The sequence below is a fragment of the Trichosurus vulpecula genome, chromosome 4 (assembly GCF_011100635.1).
Source record: "Trichosurus vulpecula isolate mTriVul1 chromosome 4, mTriVul1.pri, whole genome shotgun sequence".
In the NCBI taxonomy this organism is placed as follows: domain Eukaryota; kingdom Metazoa; phylum Chordata; class Mammalia; order Diprotodontia; family Phalangeridae; genus Trichosurus; species Trichosurus vulpecula.
In genome coordinates, this window is record NC_050576.1 from 66160808 (window position 1) to 66177983 (window position 17176).

Below are 17176 nucleotides of genomic sequence, written 5' to 3' on the forward strand. Positions count from 1 at the left end.
TCTTAGGGACTTTATTACTATAAGAACATTTAGAAGATGTATATATTGACAGAGGGTGAGGAAATAAGGTGACTTTGATGGGATGATAGCTAAAAAAAATTAAAAACAAAATAAAGGGGGAAGAAGAAAATTGCACTGGAAGAAAAAGTAGGCGGGATATTGAATGGAGTAAATTATCCCACATGAAAGAGCTATTACAATGGAGGGGAAGATTTGGAGGGAGGAAAAAGTTTAAACCTTACTCTTTTCAAAATTGGCTCTAAGAAGGAATGATATACACTCAGTTTGAATCTATCTTACCCCATAAGGAAGTATAAAAGGGATGGGGATGATAGAAGGCGGAGGGGAACTGATAAAAGGGAGAGTAGATTGGGGAAGGTAGTGATCAAAAGTAAAAGACTTGTGAGGAGGGAGAGGGTGGCAGGTAAGAGAGGGGGAAGGGATAAATAAGGGGAAAACAGTTATAACTATAAATTTGAATGAGATGAACTTACCTATAAAATGGAAGCAGATTGCAGAATGGATTAAAAACCAGAATCCTATACAATATGTTGTTTACAAGAAACACATTTGAAACAGAGAGATACACACAGGGTAAAGATAAGAGGCTGGAGCAGAATCTAGCAAAGCTAAATTGTTCTTCATATCTCATTTTTAAATATGTGCCATTTGCTATTTTTTCTTTTTAACCTATGACAGGTGGTACAAGCGGAGAGTGCCAGGTATATATATGGTAGTTCTCGCAAAGCTCTCTCCACCCACACCCGGATGATTACCCTACTTTCTACTGTCGAGGAGACCAATGGGCTTTCTTGTGATTGACTAGTTAATTAAATCTATGTGTTGGGGTGGGGAGGCTGTTGCAGCATATAATTTGGCTACCAGGTGATTCAACTTTCAGTCCACCAATCCAGGCTGTGTAAGATGATGGTCAATGAGCCTTCTGGGTTTTCCCAAAATTTGCCTTATTTTCAGTTGTTGATCTGACCACATGGGAGTGACCTATTCTTCACTCCCACCAAACAGTTCCATCCAAAGAATGCCAAGAAACTACAGCTGGCCCCAGCTTTGATATAAATCTAGACATGTGAAGACATAAGATCTAGAATATGCTTAAAATTACCAAAATAAGAAATACCCCCATCTGTTCTTTGAGTCACTTCTCATTCACAATCCCTCATTTACTGGATTTGACAATTCATTTTAATGACCTACGATGGTATTTATTGAAGCAAAGTAAGGTAGCATAACAGACTATAAAAGAGTTGTTGTTGTTTTTTAATAACAAGCTCTAGGGTCCACTGCAACACTGTCAAGCCCCCTTCTCCCACATACCTCCTTCCAGTCCGTGGAAAAGAGGAAAGATCAGGTTGACAAATTTTGCAGCCCTACTGGAGATTTCCTCAACAACTCATCTGAGGAAACAAGGGAAAGAGAAAACATTGACAATGACACCATTGGCTGTGGTTGACAACATGCTCATCTGGTCAGTCTCTAATCCAATCCAGTCTGTCTTACCTCTACTCCAACTATTTTTCTCTGCTCTGGGTCTGCAGGATTTCATGTGTATATGTGCAGGACTTAGGGTTCTCCAAATAGTCATCCCAGTCATTGCTTTGATCTATCTTCAGTTAAGGTCAGTAGTAATGTCAGCATGTTGGAAGGAAACACAAAATGGAGTATGGATAGGTATCCCTTGAAAACAGCCCCAAACCATGAAAACGGCCAAGGGGACAGGGTCAAATCAGGAACCAATACGGGAAATCTTGACTTCCTCCTGGATTCCTCATTGGATGTTCACAAACTCCACTACAAGCCCTCATTAAGTTTCTACCCTAATGAATTTGTTCAATTTTGTTCTAGCTACTTTTTCCCAGTCAATGTATCAAGCACCTTTATATACTATTCAATTCAGCAAGCATTTATTAAGTTTACCTATGTGCCAACCATTGTATTATACCTTGTAGATACAAAGACAAAAATCAAACAATTTCCTGCCTTCAAAAAGCTTACATTCTACAGAGTAGAAAAAATCCTTGTTTTAAAAACTTGTTGTAAAAAAGTAAATACAAAAAATATATAAGGCATATATTGCTTTAACAGTATTTTCATGATTAACAAATGTTTATTGAACTCTCATTATACATGTCAGCTTTAGTTTTTATCCTCAAAGAATTTTCAGTCTTGATGACCCAAAGTGAAAAGTCAAGATCATTAAACCCATAGTCTTGTTTTTTTTTTTCTTTTCAATAAGAGAAGCAGTAGAGTTTGCTGATATCATATAGCAGGAAACTGAAACAGAGAAGTTACATAAATAACTGGGCATCAAGCAGTGATCCAGTGGTCAAGTAAATTCCATAAAGACTCTGATTTTCTTACTCAGACCTACACTTTCTTCTTCACAGCCCTGTATTCTATAAAGTCATTTTTGTGAAAAAAGTTGAAACTTTTAGATTTCTTTCTATTACTTTCTTATCTTCTCTCAGATTTTGTGATAAAATTTAAAATGTGAAAATGTTTTCTAAACTTACCACATGTATTTAATCCACAATCACCCATGAGTTAAAGAACTTAACAGCAATAAACTTGGTTTAATGTAAACAGCTTTAGCACAAATCAAGCCTGCCTAAGGCAATGGACCTCAGCTAGTAATTCAGAATAACGTTTGAAGCTGCGTGCACATGTATACATTAATCTTGAGAGCAAACTATAATCTTAATTAACACAAAATAATCTAAGACATGCTGATGAGATGCCATGTGGCTTGAACAAAGCATTAAAAGTAATAGATTATTGTGTGGAGAACCTTAAGACAATTCTTGTTCCAGACAAAGAGGATTTTCTCGAATAATTTTGAACACATTTAACTTTATTCTATCCTTCATTCTTGCAAGATGTTCTTGGAAGCTGAAAATAACAAATTCCAAAGCTTTTGCTAATTAAAAAGAGGGGAACTAAAACTGTTATACATTATGTCAATTAAATCCTTTATTTAAAAAAAAAGCAGAGGCCAGAACCTCTTGGAGAATGTATGATTTACACCATATTCCAGTAAATTGGTGCATGAAGAGAATGTTTTATTCAATTCTCTCATGTATAGTATGTAGGACACAACACATTCAGTCCTCTGGGGATTGAAAGAAGAATGAATTAAAGCCAGTACTATTGCTTTTGTGATATGTGGTTTTGTTTTAAAGAAGAGTGTAGTGCACTGTGAATCATGGAGGCAACACATTGAAAAATCCTCAACCCTGTAACAAAAAGCAGATTTTTCTTCACATTTCTTCCAAGTTTTCATTTCTCACACAAATTTGAGATACAAAATATTTTGCAGACTTTTAAGGAAGCCGCAGCAGTCCTTGTTGTTTTGGGGTTTCCCAGAGAGAATCATGTTCAGAATGTCTATTGCCAAAAGGTTTATTATGTGAACTAAATAACACAACAGAATAGACAACACCATCTACATTTTATTATACATGTTATTTACTGGGGTTTCCCTGAAGAAAGCTTAAGAATTCCTTCCCCGTGAGTCACTGACCAAGTGATTGTTTTTTATAAATATAAACTTTCCTTCAGCTGGTTAGATTTGGAACACAATCTTCTCATCTTGTGTTCACTCTGGGGCCACTTTGCCTTCATCTGTAAATGATCATGTCTGAAGCCAAAAAGAGTGGCTTGAACCTGTCCAACTTCTTTCCATTGAGCTATCAAGTTTAGGAAATCAGCAGCTTTTCAAAGGAAGGTTCAGAGGACCATAAGGAGACCCATATTACTATATTTTCTCTACCTTAGTAAAATATCAATCCTTGATGTAATTTCTTCTGGACATAATAATGGAGAATTTTAAGCTTTTCTCCTCTGAGGATCTTTTTTTATAACATTACCCATTCCCAGCACATCCCTTACATTTACAGCTGATTAGGATGTGCTCTGGCTATAATCTTTCTTTAAAAAAAGATTTCTAATTACTCTCTCATTAAATATGGCCACAGTAATGGATGGATCAGCACTTAGGAAAATAAGAGTTCACTTTTCCCCTGTGAAAATGTCTCAGTTTAGGAATTATCAGTACTAAAGGGGAGAGGTTATTTTGAAAGAGTATTCCTGAGACCCTTTCCACCCACTTTCAAGAGTGGCTATAAGAAATCTGCCGTTGCCAACTGAGTGGTGGAAAGTCACTTTTAATTACCTCTTTCCGCAGCTTTTGATTTTGGGCCCAACTGATGGCGCCAGAGGCTGAACCACAGTAAGATCTACAGGCCCCCAATTTGCCAACCAGAATCTGTACAGCTTATAACACTTTCTCACAATCTTTTTACGATGAGACTTAGCAAAGAATTTAGCCCAAACTCAGATGGATTAGGAATTACTTGAAAATATAGATGATTCTACATAGTTGAAGGTTTAGATTTCTGAGAAATCGCTACCAAACTGCATTTTTATTGCCCATATGAATTTTGAAACAGTCACACTTTTATACATACATGCCCACAAACCATCATGTGCCTTTATTAAGTGTATATGTAAATACTTGGCAAAATATTTTCCCCTGAAAAACGTGACATTCTTTTAACCAAAAAATGCAAAGTTCTTTGGATCTTTCATGTTGTCTCAGATAGAATTTCATTATATTGCCTAACTGGAAAAATTCATGCCACATAAATACATGCATTCCAATGATTCTAAGTAGTAGGTACAAGCCAACTGAAGTCGTTCTTTTTTTTAATAGTAAGAGCCTATTAATTATTCTACGGATGACCAAGATTGGTAGGATTCACTAGTCTAAGTAAGATGGACCTGAAGTAATTCATTGAATTATCTGTCTTTAGAAAAGATAACAAGATAATTATATTCAATAGGGAATAAAAGTTCTCATTCAAAACTACTTGGAGAAATTAACCAAAGACTCTGATATTCAATTCTCAGGCTTATGGAAAGGTATCAAATAAAGAAGTTTCTAGTTTTACTTTGAAGAATTTTTTTCTCAAAAGTGATATTTTCTCAGTTGCCTAAAGATTTCCTATTTGAAGTCCCTTAAAGAAGATAAATTAAATATGCTAGAGAAAATACCAGTTGAAAGAAAACCATTTCTCAGACAACCATAGTTTGACCTCACCACACGAACACTTAGCAAAGTTCCTTTTCTACCTGCTAATTTGGATTTGAGGACATCAGGGTAACAGTTCATAGGTTTAGGATTTCAAAATATAGAGACAATATAATAAATGCAACTGTAACTCAATTATCCATGCTTATTGGGGAATCACAGAAGTCTGGATAATTTTAAACCATAGATAACTTTTAAATCCTTCCCCATATTTATTGAATAGAATGACTTATCTCTTACTCTCATTTTCCTTCACAACCTCTCATTATAATCATTAGCCAAACCTAGCACTTTCAGTTCAACCAATCAATAAACATTTATTAAATGCTTACTATGTACCAGGCAATGTTCTAAGTGCTGGAGATTTAAAAAACAAAAGAGGTAAAAAGTAGTTCCTGTCATCAAGGAGCTTACAGTCTAATGGGGAAGATAACATGCAAACCGAAACATACAAAGCTATATACAGGATATGTAGAAAATATTTAACAGAGGGAAGGTGCTATAGGAAATAATTAATGGGGGGAAGGCACTAGAGGGGCTGGGGAAGGCTTCCAGTTTTAGTTGGGACTTAAAGCTGGGGTTGACGGGAGGGAGATGTTTCAATAATCAGACTGGAGGAGGGAAAGTGTTTCAGGCATTGGGGAACAGCCCAAGAAAATGTCCAATGCTGAGTTGGCATGTCTTGTTCGTGGAACGGACAGGCGGCCAGTGTCACTGAATCAAAGAGTGTATGGTGAGGAATAAGATGTAAAAAGACTGGAAAGGTAGGAAGGGGCTAGGTTATGAAGGGTTTGGAATGCCAAACAGATCATTTTGTATTTGTTCCTGAAGGTAATGGGGAGCCACTGGAGTATATTGATCGGGGGAGGAGGGGTGTGACTTGATCAGAACTTCACTTAGGAAAATCACTTGGAGAACTGATTAGTGAGAGACTTAACCAGACAGATGTACCAGTAGGCTACTGAAATAATCCAGGTATGAGGTGATGAAGGCCTGTATGGGGCATGGAGGAGGAGGAGGGGGAGGGGCAGTGTCAGAGGAGAGAAGGAGGCATATTCAAGAGATATTGCAAAAGTGAAATTTACAGGTATTGGCAACAGCTTGAATATTGGGGTTGGGGAGAGGGGGCACATAATGAAGAAATCAGGATGATTTCTTGCTTATAGAGCCTGAGGGCCTGGGAGCATGGTGTTGCCCTCTACCTTAATAGGAAAGGTAGCAGTGAGGGAGGGTTTAGGGGGAAAGATTAGCTTCATTTGGGACATACCAAGTTTAAGATGTCTGCTGAACATCCGGTTTGAGATGTCTGAAAGGCAGCTGGAGATGTGATACTGGAGGTCAGCAGAAAGACTGCGGCAGGATAGGTAGATTTGAGAATTGCCTGCTTAGAGATAGTGGTTAAATCCATGGCCATACAAAGCTCATTCCACTTGGCAGAGGAAACGTAAACAGAGTAATACTTGAGCTCCTGTGCCTTCATTCCTCTGTCGATAAAGCAACAGCAACAATAATAATAACTAGGACTCACTTTAAGGTTTGCAAAGCCTTGTACAAATATCTTATTTGCTTCTAACAACAAACCTGAGAGCTATGTGCGATTATTATCTGTTCTGTACAGATGAGGAAACCGAGGCAGAAGTCAAGTAACTTGTCTAAGGTAACAGAAGAAGTAAATGTCTTATTCTAAATTTAAACTTGGGTCTTGCTGACTCTAGGTCCAATGCACCGTCTACTTCATCACTTACCTATTTGTCAGTTATCATCGTACCATCCACCCCGAACAGTGGCGCTGCTATTCTTTGATTCTCTTGTTTTCCCTAATCCAGCTTAAAAACGAAATGAAACAAAAAGCCTAGGGAGCTTGGGTTTGTTGTTTGTTTTGCTTTTTCCTTAGCTTCTCTTGGTAACCTCGGCTTATTCTGACCTTTCATACTTCTGGAACTTTTCACCTCTGGAACCTTGCCATTCTCTTATATCCATATATTTTGTCTATTTATATTTATATTTTAACCTGCCCTTACCTACATATTCTTTTATCTTTTAAAAGTCTAAGTTGGTTGGTCAGTTCCCTTTGCGTCCACCTCAGTCTCTCATGACAACACCCATTTTTCTTCCTCAACAAAATTATTTCTCTCTCTTATTACCTTCCCAACAGAATTTTGATGTATTCCAATTTATCTATTACTTAATCTCTGGACTTTCTCAGCCATGCCACATAAGCCTCCTCTACCCGCAAGCTAACTCCACCCCTAGATTTCTCACTCTGGAGGGACATTTTGCCCCTGTGCCCTCTTCCTCTGATTGGCTGGTTCCTCCCAGAACATCTATTTTAATGAAAATGCCCAGGGAAAGTATATCTTCAGTCCTCTACAGGCTCCTTTTGAGTTTATCACCGTTCCTCCTCCCCTTCTTTCTTCCACCCCCTCCTACCCTTTTCAGCTTCCTTTTATGTACTGTCTTCCTTCTTTAAATCATAAGCTCCTGGAGGGCAGAGACTGTCTTTTTTTTCTGCTTGTATTTGTATTCCCAGCCCTTACCACAGTGCACTCCCTTAAGAGATGGATTATTGACTTAATAACAGTTCAGACAATCATATCTAAAATCAAAATGCCAGATAATATCAAATTACAGCCCCAAGAGGTTTTACTTTAAATATCAAGTTTCACTAGTCACAACTTAGGGGTAGATACCGTCATTAGCATTTTCTCATATTATTGCAATAACAGTTAACAAAAAGCACATACAATGTCTTTTCATATTCATCCTTTCTAGTTTAAGTCCATCCAGTAGCAGAAATCAATCATTAAAATCAATAAAATTAAGAAAATGATTCTGGAATTTTGAACAACAGTGAATACATGATAGTTCACTCAAAGCCTAGAAAAACACTGGCTCCCTACTGTAAGCCTCCAGACTAACAGATATCCATATCTGAAGACATTGCATATTAACCCCTAAAGCAAAAGTAAAAACTTTAAATCTTTGGTCTATTGAGACTAAGTTGGCTAAAAGGTATAACTTTGATACATACAATTCCAGGTACACTTTCATAATTTTCATAAGCAATGGCCAAACAATCTATCAAATAAAAATCATTCCATAAAATAAGCTGCAAGTCCTCCCCCCTTCAGCTGTTAGGGGTCCTAGCTTTTCATTAACTTCACAACATTCTTTCAGCAACTTCTTTCATAGAGTTGATAAGATCTTATAACCCTGCCCAAATAGAAGGTCCTAGGGACATCCCAGATAAGGACATTTTACAAGGTCTATAGTACTTTTCACAAACAGTAAGTTATTATTATCCATTTTAAAGTAAAAGAGGCCCAGTTTTCAAACATTGTGACCATGTTCTTTAACAGCTCAATTCATAATAATAGCATCCAGCTTAAAAGAGAAGTTAACTTTCTAATGATAAAATTTTATCACCCTCTGGTTATCATTTTTCAAATTAATAGCATTTCTTGTACAATTCCTCAAAATTTGCAATACTAGAAAAATTAGAAACTGAAGAATAACACAAACAGTATTCTGAATTTTTAAAACATAATGCAAGACTATTTCAAATAACATCAATTCACTTGAATGCATTTCTGAATCATCTTTCATAGAAAATCACTTTTTTCACCTATCAATTGACATTCCATACTAACCACATTCAAAAACCAATATAGAGTAATTTTGAAGCAATTACACTTTTAATTCTTATTTGTGCAGCTTTTAAGTATATCTCCTTAATGCCTAATACCAAGTGTATTTTGGATTAATTTCTGATATACCTATAGAGGATCAAATATCATAATTATCCAAATAGAAGACTAGATCTCATTTTAAATAAAACCACATTATAATTTAATTTTAGGACAAATTCAAATCCAATCTGGATTCACAATCACAAATGGTATCATTTAAAAATCTCAATTTTCCCAAGGGCCATTAGCAACCAGTACCTCAGAGCCCACCGCTTTTAGTTAGCTCTCTTCCAAAGATTTATGGTGGCAGTCTCACGTACTCATCACCCTCTTTTGGGGCCCATGAGGTTCTAAACATTGGAACATACTCTTCTCATGGTCCTTCAAGGAGAGAATTTTAGCATGCCATACTTAAATAATACCATGCTGCAAATTTATTTCTATAATTTCCAAGTAATATATGTTGTAACTTGCTAGAATATTTTCTATCTTAAATTGCTAACAGGTGTTTCTAACTGGTGTCCATAAATGTATAGGGATAGAAAGTTTTTCATATCCTTCTTATCTCAATGAGATCAAAAACTTCCTCAAACCTTTCTTTCCAAGTACAAATGCTTTGCTTTCAAACCCTCTATTCACACTGTCAATAAAATGACCTCTAACTTTCTCTTGTCTCTACTAGCTTAAACCTCTCTCTTTTATTTCCTCTGTGAACGTTGATTAAATTCCTACAAACTTCAGAACTACACCTTTCTTTTCATACTCTGGTTCAATACTTCACTGGATTTTTCCTATTCAAATTTTCTTATACCGTACAAATTAATTGCAAAACATTTACATTTCAAGTTAGATAATTTATTTCAGTTTCTTTTAAGTGATTTTGCTTCTGATTTACCTAAACAATTAAGTTCTGTTGAACAATTCACAGAATAAAAAACAGTGGTAATGTATAACATCCTTCTAAGGTCAAATCTTGCTTATTCTCATTTGCTTGCTGATTTAAACAATCTTTCTTTCCAAGGTGGAGAGAAGAGTTAATAAAAAGATGATTCAGATAAGACTTTAAAACTGCAAAACTGTTCTCATTTTTTTCTCTACTTGTGAATATCAGTGATAAAGCTTTCAAATAATTTCATTCTCTAGTCAGTGAAATTATCTTCTTCCCTTACACTAAAACAATAAATCTGTCACTCTCCAGGGAAAGGAGAGAGTAATAGAAGGATGTGCTGTTCATATCTGCCTCAGTTCTTGGGGTGGGGGGGAGGAGGCTACAAACCTCCAAAATCTACTAAGATATTTTAGTATTTAGAAAAACATTAAATCATAATTTGGAAATTTACAGTAAAGATACTAAATTTCAGTAACAAATTGAGTCTTTATTTAGTTTATAATGGCATAAATTTTTACAAACCACAGGGAAAAAATTCCTTTCTTTCATATCTATCTTTATCTCTGCAGTCTTAACCTCACTAAGGTTAAGAGCCTATTCTAAAATCTTATTTCCCACTGAAAGACTGAAAAAAAAGATCAGTAGAAGTAAATCCCTGCTTACTGGGAAGAAGATTTTAGCCTCAAAATTTTAATAGATTACAAATAGCTGGGAGAGCTGTTTTAGGTATGAAACTTTATTAATATTCCTCAGACTTTTAAACTCCCTTTTTGAGATTTTTTGCAGTAGTCTTTATGGCTCAACTGGTGTCACCCTTTAAAATCTCTAAGATAAATATAACCTTGTGCTCTCAGGAAAACTTCTGAAGTGGAACCACCATTTTTTCTAACCTTGATGCCTGTCCTTGTGTTTAATGGTAATGGGGAGAAATACAGGAGGAGGAAAACAAAGAAGAGAGAGAAAGTTCTGCCAAAGGACTAGCCAAATTTTAAATGATTGTAACACTGTTCCCCAAAGCACTCAGGTAGTTGATCTGAGGGGACTACTGGGCAGCCAGGGCAGCTTAGCTAGTTCTAACCTACCCAACTATCTCCCAGAGTCAAGCTATCACACAGACCCCTAGCTTTCTGGACACTCAGAATTCTCAGTCCTAAGACCTGGCCCAAGGCCTTGACTATGTTTGACCTAAATTCCAGGATGCTCACCCGGATTCTCTCTGAGATCAATGTGATCCCATATAGGTTGGCCCTGCCCAAGCTCAATCTAGAGATCATGGTGATTTACTCAGTGTCCTTAGTCCTGAAGAACCTTCAGGTTCCTCAGGCACACTATCAAGGATCCCACTTCTGACACCAAATTTTTGGTCAAGAGCAAACCCAAACCTAAAAAAGTTTTAGAAAGGAGTTTGTTAAGTTGTTCTCAAGAGGAGACAGCCAGAAAAGGTGTGGCTCATTTTCTCAAACCTCTATAAGTTTTATATTATGTAAAGTTCAAACGAGGGCACAAGGACACAACCACATAGGCAGTTTCAAGGGCACAAAGATACAACTGCTTCATGTGGGCAATTTCCAAGGCATTTAGATTGCTTGAGATGTATATGAGGAGGTAATTCCAAATATTTCAATAAGTTTGGATGAGGTCAAAACAAAAGCTTTGAATGAAGTCCATAAAGATTAGATGAGATCCAAGCATAACAATAAAGGTTATCACAATAAAAGATTATTGCGATATAAAATTTTAAAAGCTTATTAACAATGTTTTCCCATACATAACAGCCTACACTTAGATACAGATAGCAATCACTTGGCTGTACTAGAAATAAAAACATCTCACACTTGATGCCAATCACTAGACATTTTTTTCATACTTTCCATACCAACTGAGATTTTCAGCTTTTTTTAAACAAACTACTTATCTGTACTTCATTTCTTAAGGAAATAATTAGGATCTTTACATCTTTCGTTTTATCAGTTCTTAATAATTCGACTGCCACAACCACCTTCCTTTCTTTTTTCTAAACTTTATAACTGCATTCTACTGTCTTTAACTTTTCATACTAACCTCTTAATTATTTCATCAATTTATTTTACTTACCAATTTATTTATTTTCTTATTTCCTTTTTTATTTATCATTTCCTTTGCCTAGATCAAATGTGTATGTTTAAGAATCATCACCCTACTTTTCTCCATTCCCTCATCTCTTTGTTTTAATGACCTTAACCTGTGATGCCTCAGTACAAGAACCATTCATTTAGTTTTTCTCTCTCCATTCTTCTAATACACATTTTACACTTCTCTCTTGCTTCATTCTCATTGTCATATATATTCTCATTTTATTCTTTCAGTGACTCTTAGACCAGGCAATACTTCCAAAAGATATCACCACTGATTCTCCCTGGCAACATGCAAACCTTCATTTATCTACTTGGCCTTTTCATGCTATATAGTTTTATTTATTTTTCTTATATTTCTTTTTTGATTAATTTACATGTTAAATCCTTACTAACCACTGGCTTTTTCAATAGTAATGATTTAAATTCTGCCTTTCTGTTGAAAATCCACCTTTTTTCATGATGATTAAGCTTGGCTTTGAAGGATATTTTATTTCAGGGTACAAAATTATTTCTTTTATTTTTTTGGAATATTATATTCCATCTTTTTTTCATTTCCCATGATTAGCCCTTTTCATTTTTGATGATTAGATCCCACAATAGCCTTGTGCAATTTGGATTTATGCCCTCCTGGCTATTTGCAAGATTCTTTGTTTAATGCTGAAATCTTGGAATTTAGTGACTACCTTTCCAGGTGAGTTGAATTTTGGGTTCATATAGATGTGTCCCATGTATTCTATCTATCCATACTTTGTCTTCTGTTTCCAATTTGTCAAGTCAGTTTTCTTTAATGATTTCATGAAATACCATGTTCAAACTTTCTTCCATACTGCTTTTCTTTCTGCTGGAATACCTATAATTTTTAATTGTCTTACTACCATTTGTCTAAAGATCAAATGCTTTGATTTTAAAATCTCAAGTATTCTTCAACTTTCAAGTTTGGTCTATTTCTTGTTGTATCACTATGTTTTTGTATTCTGTCTCTGCCATTTTTTTTCCAGAGTACCTATCATGCCATTGAGCAGCTAGGTGGTGTAGTGGATAAAGTTCTGGGCCTGCAATCAGGAAGACTCATCTTTCTGAGTTCAAATGTCACCTCAGATACGTACTAGCTGTTTGACACTGGGCAAGTCACTTACCCCTGTTTCCTCAGTTTCCTCATCTGTAAAATGAGATGTAGAAGGAGATGGCAAACCACTCCAATATCTTTGCCACAAAAATCTCAAATGGGGTCATGAAGATTTGGACATGACTAAAAATGACCGAACAATAAAAACCATGCTATTAAATTTTTCCATCTTCTCTTCTAAGCTATTGAGTCTCTCTTTGAAACCTTCTAATTACCTCCCTTATCTATTCCTTTAAATCTTTTATCAAATTTCTCAAACATTTTGGGACTTTGTGACATTTATTTTCATTTCTGGGGATCTAGTAGTCATTGCAACATTACTTCCTTTCTCTGGATAGGTTTCTTATTATTTTACCCCATAGTTACTCTTCATTGTGTGATAAGGTCCTTCTTAGTCTTTTTTTGTGGGAGTTTTCATGTGAAAATTCCTTTACTATACCTTTGTCCCTTTGTTACTGTTGTTCTCCTGGTGGATATCTTTTCTGTTCTGAGGTACTACAGCCACCTTGCCAAATCTCCCACATCTGTATTTCTATGTTTTACTGTTTTTTACAGACAGTAACTAAGTGGTGCAACACCCAGATCTGCCTAGGATATAGCGGCCAAGTCTGAAGTCAGGAAGACATGAGTTTAAATCCGGCCTCAGACACATACTAGCTGTGTGATTCTGGGCAAGTCACTTAACCTCTGTTTGGCTCAGTTTCCTTATCTGTAAAATGGGGTTGATAATAATACCTACTTCCCAGCATTGTTGTGAGGATCAAGAGATAGAATAATTATAAAGTAGTGCCTAGCACTTAGTAACATATAAATGTTAGCTATTATTATAATTACAAATAATAACACAGATCTTAGAATATCTGCATTTTAATTGCATCTTTGATACTCTAGCTTCAGACAGATTGAGATTTAATCGAAAAGTACACATAATTTTGTAGAGGAATTTTTGCCCTAACATGTGCCAGTTGGTCACCAATAAGCTATTGCAATGAAGTAGGAACTAAGATGTTAACTAAAACCCAGGAGTGCTTAGCCACTACTTCCTATGAAAAGCCTATCCTATTCTTTCTATTTTTTGGTACTTCTCTCTCCTCAAATTATCTTGCATTTGTTTATCTGGGAATTAAGTATTTTTCATTTTTATCTGTTGCAATTCTTAGCAAAGAGCAGGAAATGAAGTTATCATTTATAAAAAATGTTAATAGGGCACAAGTTAATAAGCCTATAAAAGATAATAGAAAGGAGTATGAAATACCCCAATGAAAGGGATGGACCAATCATTCTTTATGAATAAATCATTCTTTATGCAAATTGGGAACTTATGAAACAGTACTATTTCATAATCGTACTCTGAAATAGTACCTAACATGTTCACTGAACAAAATTTGACCCATGATACCCTAACTCTAGCTCTAACTTCCATGAGGGCATAAACCATGTCTGATCAAAACTTTATATCTCTCTCAGTGCTGTGCATATAGCATTTAATAACTGTTTGTTGAATTATGTTCATTTGGACTTCCATGTCTAATTTCTTTTCCATAAATATTTTTTCTCAAAAAATAATATATCTCAGAAATCTGTGTAGCAAATTCATGGATACTGGATTCATCTAAAAAATAGATTGCCTATCCTCACTTTTAAAATCTCTTATCTGGGCTGAAGTCTCACTTGGATGCTGCCCTTATATCAATTTCTCTTGATTCCTATGCTTGTATTTAGAGGTTCCTCCTCAGTTCTGATTTTTTCTTCAGGAATGCTTGAAACTCTTCTATTTTATGAAAGGTTAAACAATATTGGAGATGAAATAACTTTGTTAGGTTTGAAAATTCAGAGGTGCCACTATCCAGTGATGGAAGTCCCTGATAAAGACTTGTATCAGATCATTTTGGTGGTACTGTGACCTTACAGGTCCCTAGCCTGTCCCTGACATCCTGGAATACACAACTCAATACCCCTCAGAAAACATTAGCAGAACCAACCCAGAGCTTCCCTCCAGAAGTATTCCAGAGCCACAACGTTATGTATGAAGTCAGGAAGTAGGCTGGAAGAATGGGCAAAAAAAAGGAACTCCACCCTAATGAGCTATAATGGCAGCAAGAATGCTCAAGACAAGTGCCTAAAAAAGAGAATAACTCTAAAACATCTACAAGCAATGCTTCAGAAAAAAAAAACACAGATTGGGTGCAAACTCAAGTGAAATTCCTGGAAGACATGAATCAGGAGTTGGGTTTTCTTAAGAGTTAAAAATGTTTGTATATATAGAATGAGAGTGCTTGAGGGAAAAATTGAAAAAGAAATTTGAGCTATGGAAGAAAGAATAGGAAATAGAATTAACAGCGTGGCACAAGAGGTATAAAACATGATCAAGCAATAAACTCCCTGAATATTAAAGTAGACCAAAAAGAAACCAAAAAGAAGCCAATGACTTCACAAGGCAATAAGAAATATTAAAACAATAAGAGAAATGTAAAGTATCTCATAGCAAAAAGAAGTGACCTGGAAAAGAGATTGGGGAGAAAAAAATTAAGAATCATTGGACTATCTGAATGCTATGACCAAGAAAGAGCCTAGACATCCTACTTCAAGAAATATTAAAAGAAAATAGCCCAGATCTCTTAGAATTAGAGAGCAAAGTAGAAATAGAATCCACTAGTCAATCCCTGAAATAAACTCCAAAATTAAAATTCCCAGAAACATCATATCTAAAATCCAAAGATTCCAGGTCAAAGAAAAATGCTGCTGCAAACATCTATAAAGAGTCACTACAGTTAGGATCACCTGTGATTTAGCAGTCACCAAAACAAAGGAAAAGAGAACTTGGAATATGATATTCTAGAAGGCAAAGGATATGAACTCATATCCAAGAAAAACTTAGCCAGTAAACCTGAGCATGATGCTACAGGGGAAAAAATGGACCTTTAATTAGCTAGAGGACTCCTGGGCATTTCTTGTAAAGAGACCAGAGCTGCAGAGAAATTTTGGAGTTTAGGCATAGGAGTGAATATTTTTTTTAAGCAGGCATAGTTCAATTTGTTTATTAAAAACATCTATGTGGTTGCCACAGCAGCTGCCTGGGTCCTCTGGACAGACACTCGAGTGTGAGTCTTCACAAGATGGTTGGTGAATTCCTGATAGGGAGACTTAGTGAACACAGTCTCCTTCCACAGGTCTGGGGTTAGATAGCTGTATGTTTTGGAGATGGCATCAAAGGTAGCTTTAGCAAAGTTGCCCAGAGTGGCAGTACAGCCTCTTGCAGAAGTATAGCAGTCATCAATTCCAGCCATCATCAGGAGTTTCTTAGGCACAGGAGCTGAGACAATGCCAGTACCTCTAGGAGCCGGGATCAGGCGCACCAGAACCGATCTACATCACCCAGTGACCTTGCAGGGCACTGTGTGAGGCTTGCCAACCTTGTTCCCCCAGTAGCCACGTCTCACTGGAACAATGGACAGCTTGGCCAGAATGATGGCACCACGAATAGCTGTGGCCACTTCCTTGGAGCACTTGACACCCAGACCAACATGGCCATTGTAGTCACCGATGGCCACAAAAGCCTTGAACCTAGTACGTTGTCCAGCTCTAGTTTGTTTCTGAACAGGCATGATCTTCAGAACCTTATCCTTCAATGAAGATCCCAGGAAGAAATCTATGATCTCAGACTCCTTGATCGGGAGCGAGAAAAGATAGATCTCTTCCAAAGACTTGATCTTCATGTCCTTGACTAGGCAGCCCAGCTTAGTTACAGGAACCCACTCCTTGTCTTTGGCCTTTCCTCCCCGGGCTCCACGGCCTCGGCCTCGACCTCGGCCCCCACTGCCGAAGCCACCGCGGAAGCCACCCCGACCTCCGACTCCGGGGCCCCCGGGGCCTCCCGCACCTCCTGCAGCACCGGCGTCCTCCGCCATTTGGTGTTCACTAGAAGTAGAAGCAGGAGTGAATATTTTAAAATATATTTAAAAATAAAAGAAATATAAAAAGATGGAGAAACTAGAACAGTAAAAATGGGCAGTGATTGTTCCTAAGTTGAGTTTGGACCCCACTGATTTGCTGCATTTATATAGCTGGGAGGTGATTCAAATTTATTGATCTTCATTTCTTTACCAAGTAGGTTTTATAATTTCCTAATTTCAATTATGTTGAGATTTCCCATCTACCTTTTCTGAGATTGCATTCCCTCTTCTGAAACTGATCTTTGCTTTCACTTCTTTTGAGAACTCCTTTTTTGAAATAAATATTTTATTGATTTAA

The 17176-nt window shown here is 36.5% G+C and overlaps 1 protein-coding gene and 1 pseudogene across 3 annotated transcripts in view; one reads left to right on the forward strand and one right to left on the reverse strand.

Moving 5' to 3' along the window:
• DNM3 (dynamin 3) overlaps positions 1–17176 on the forward strand; it is a 638732-nt gene that overhangs the window by 526531 nt on the left and 95025 nt on the right. The window lies entirely within an intron of this gene.
• Positions 15948–16833, reverse strand: LOC118845397 (annotated as a pseudogene).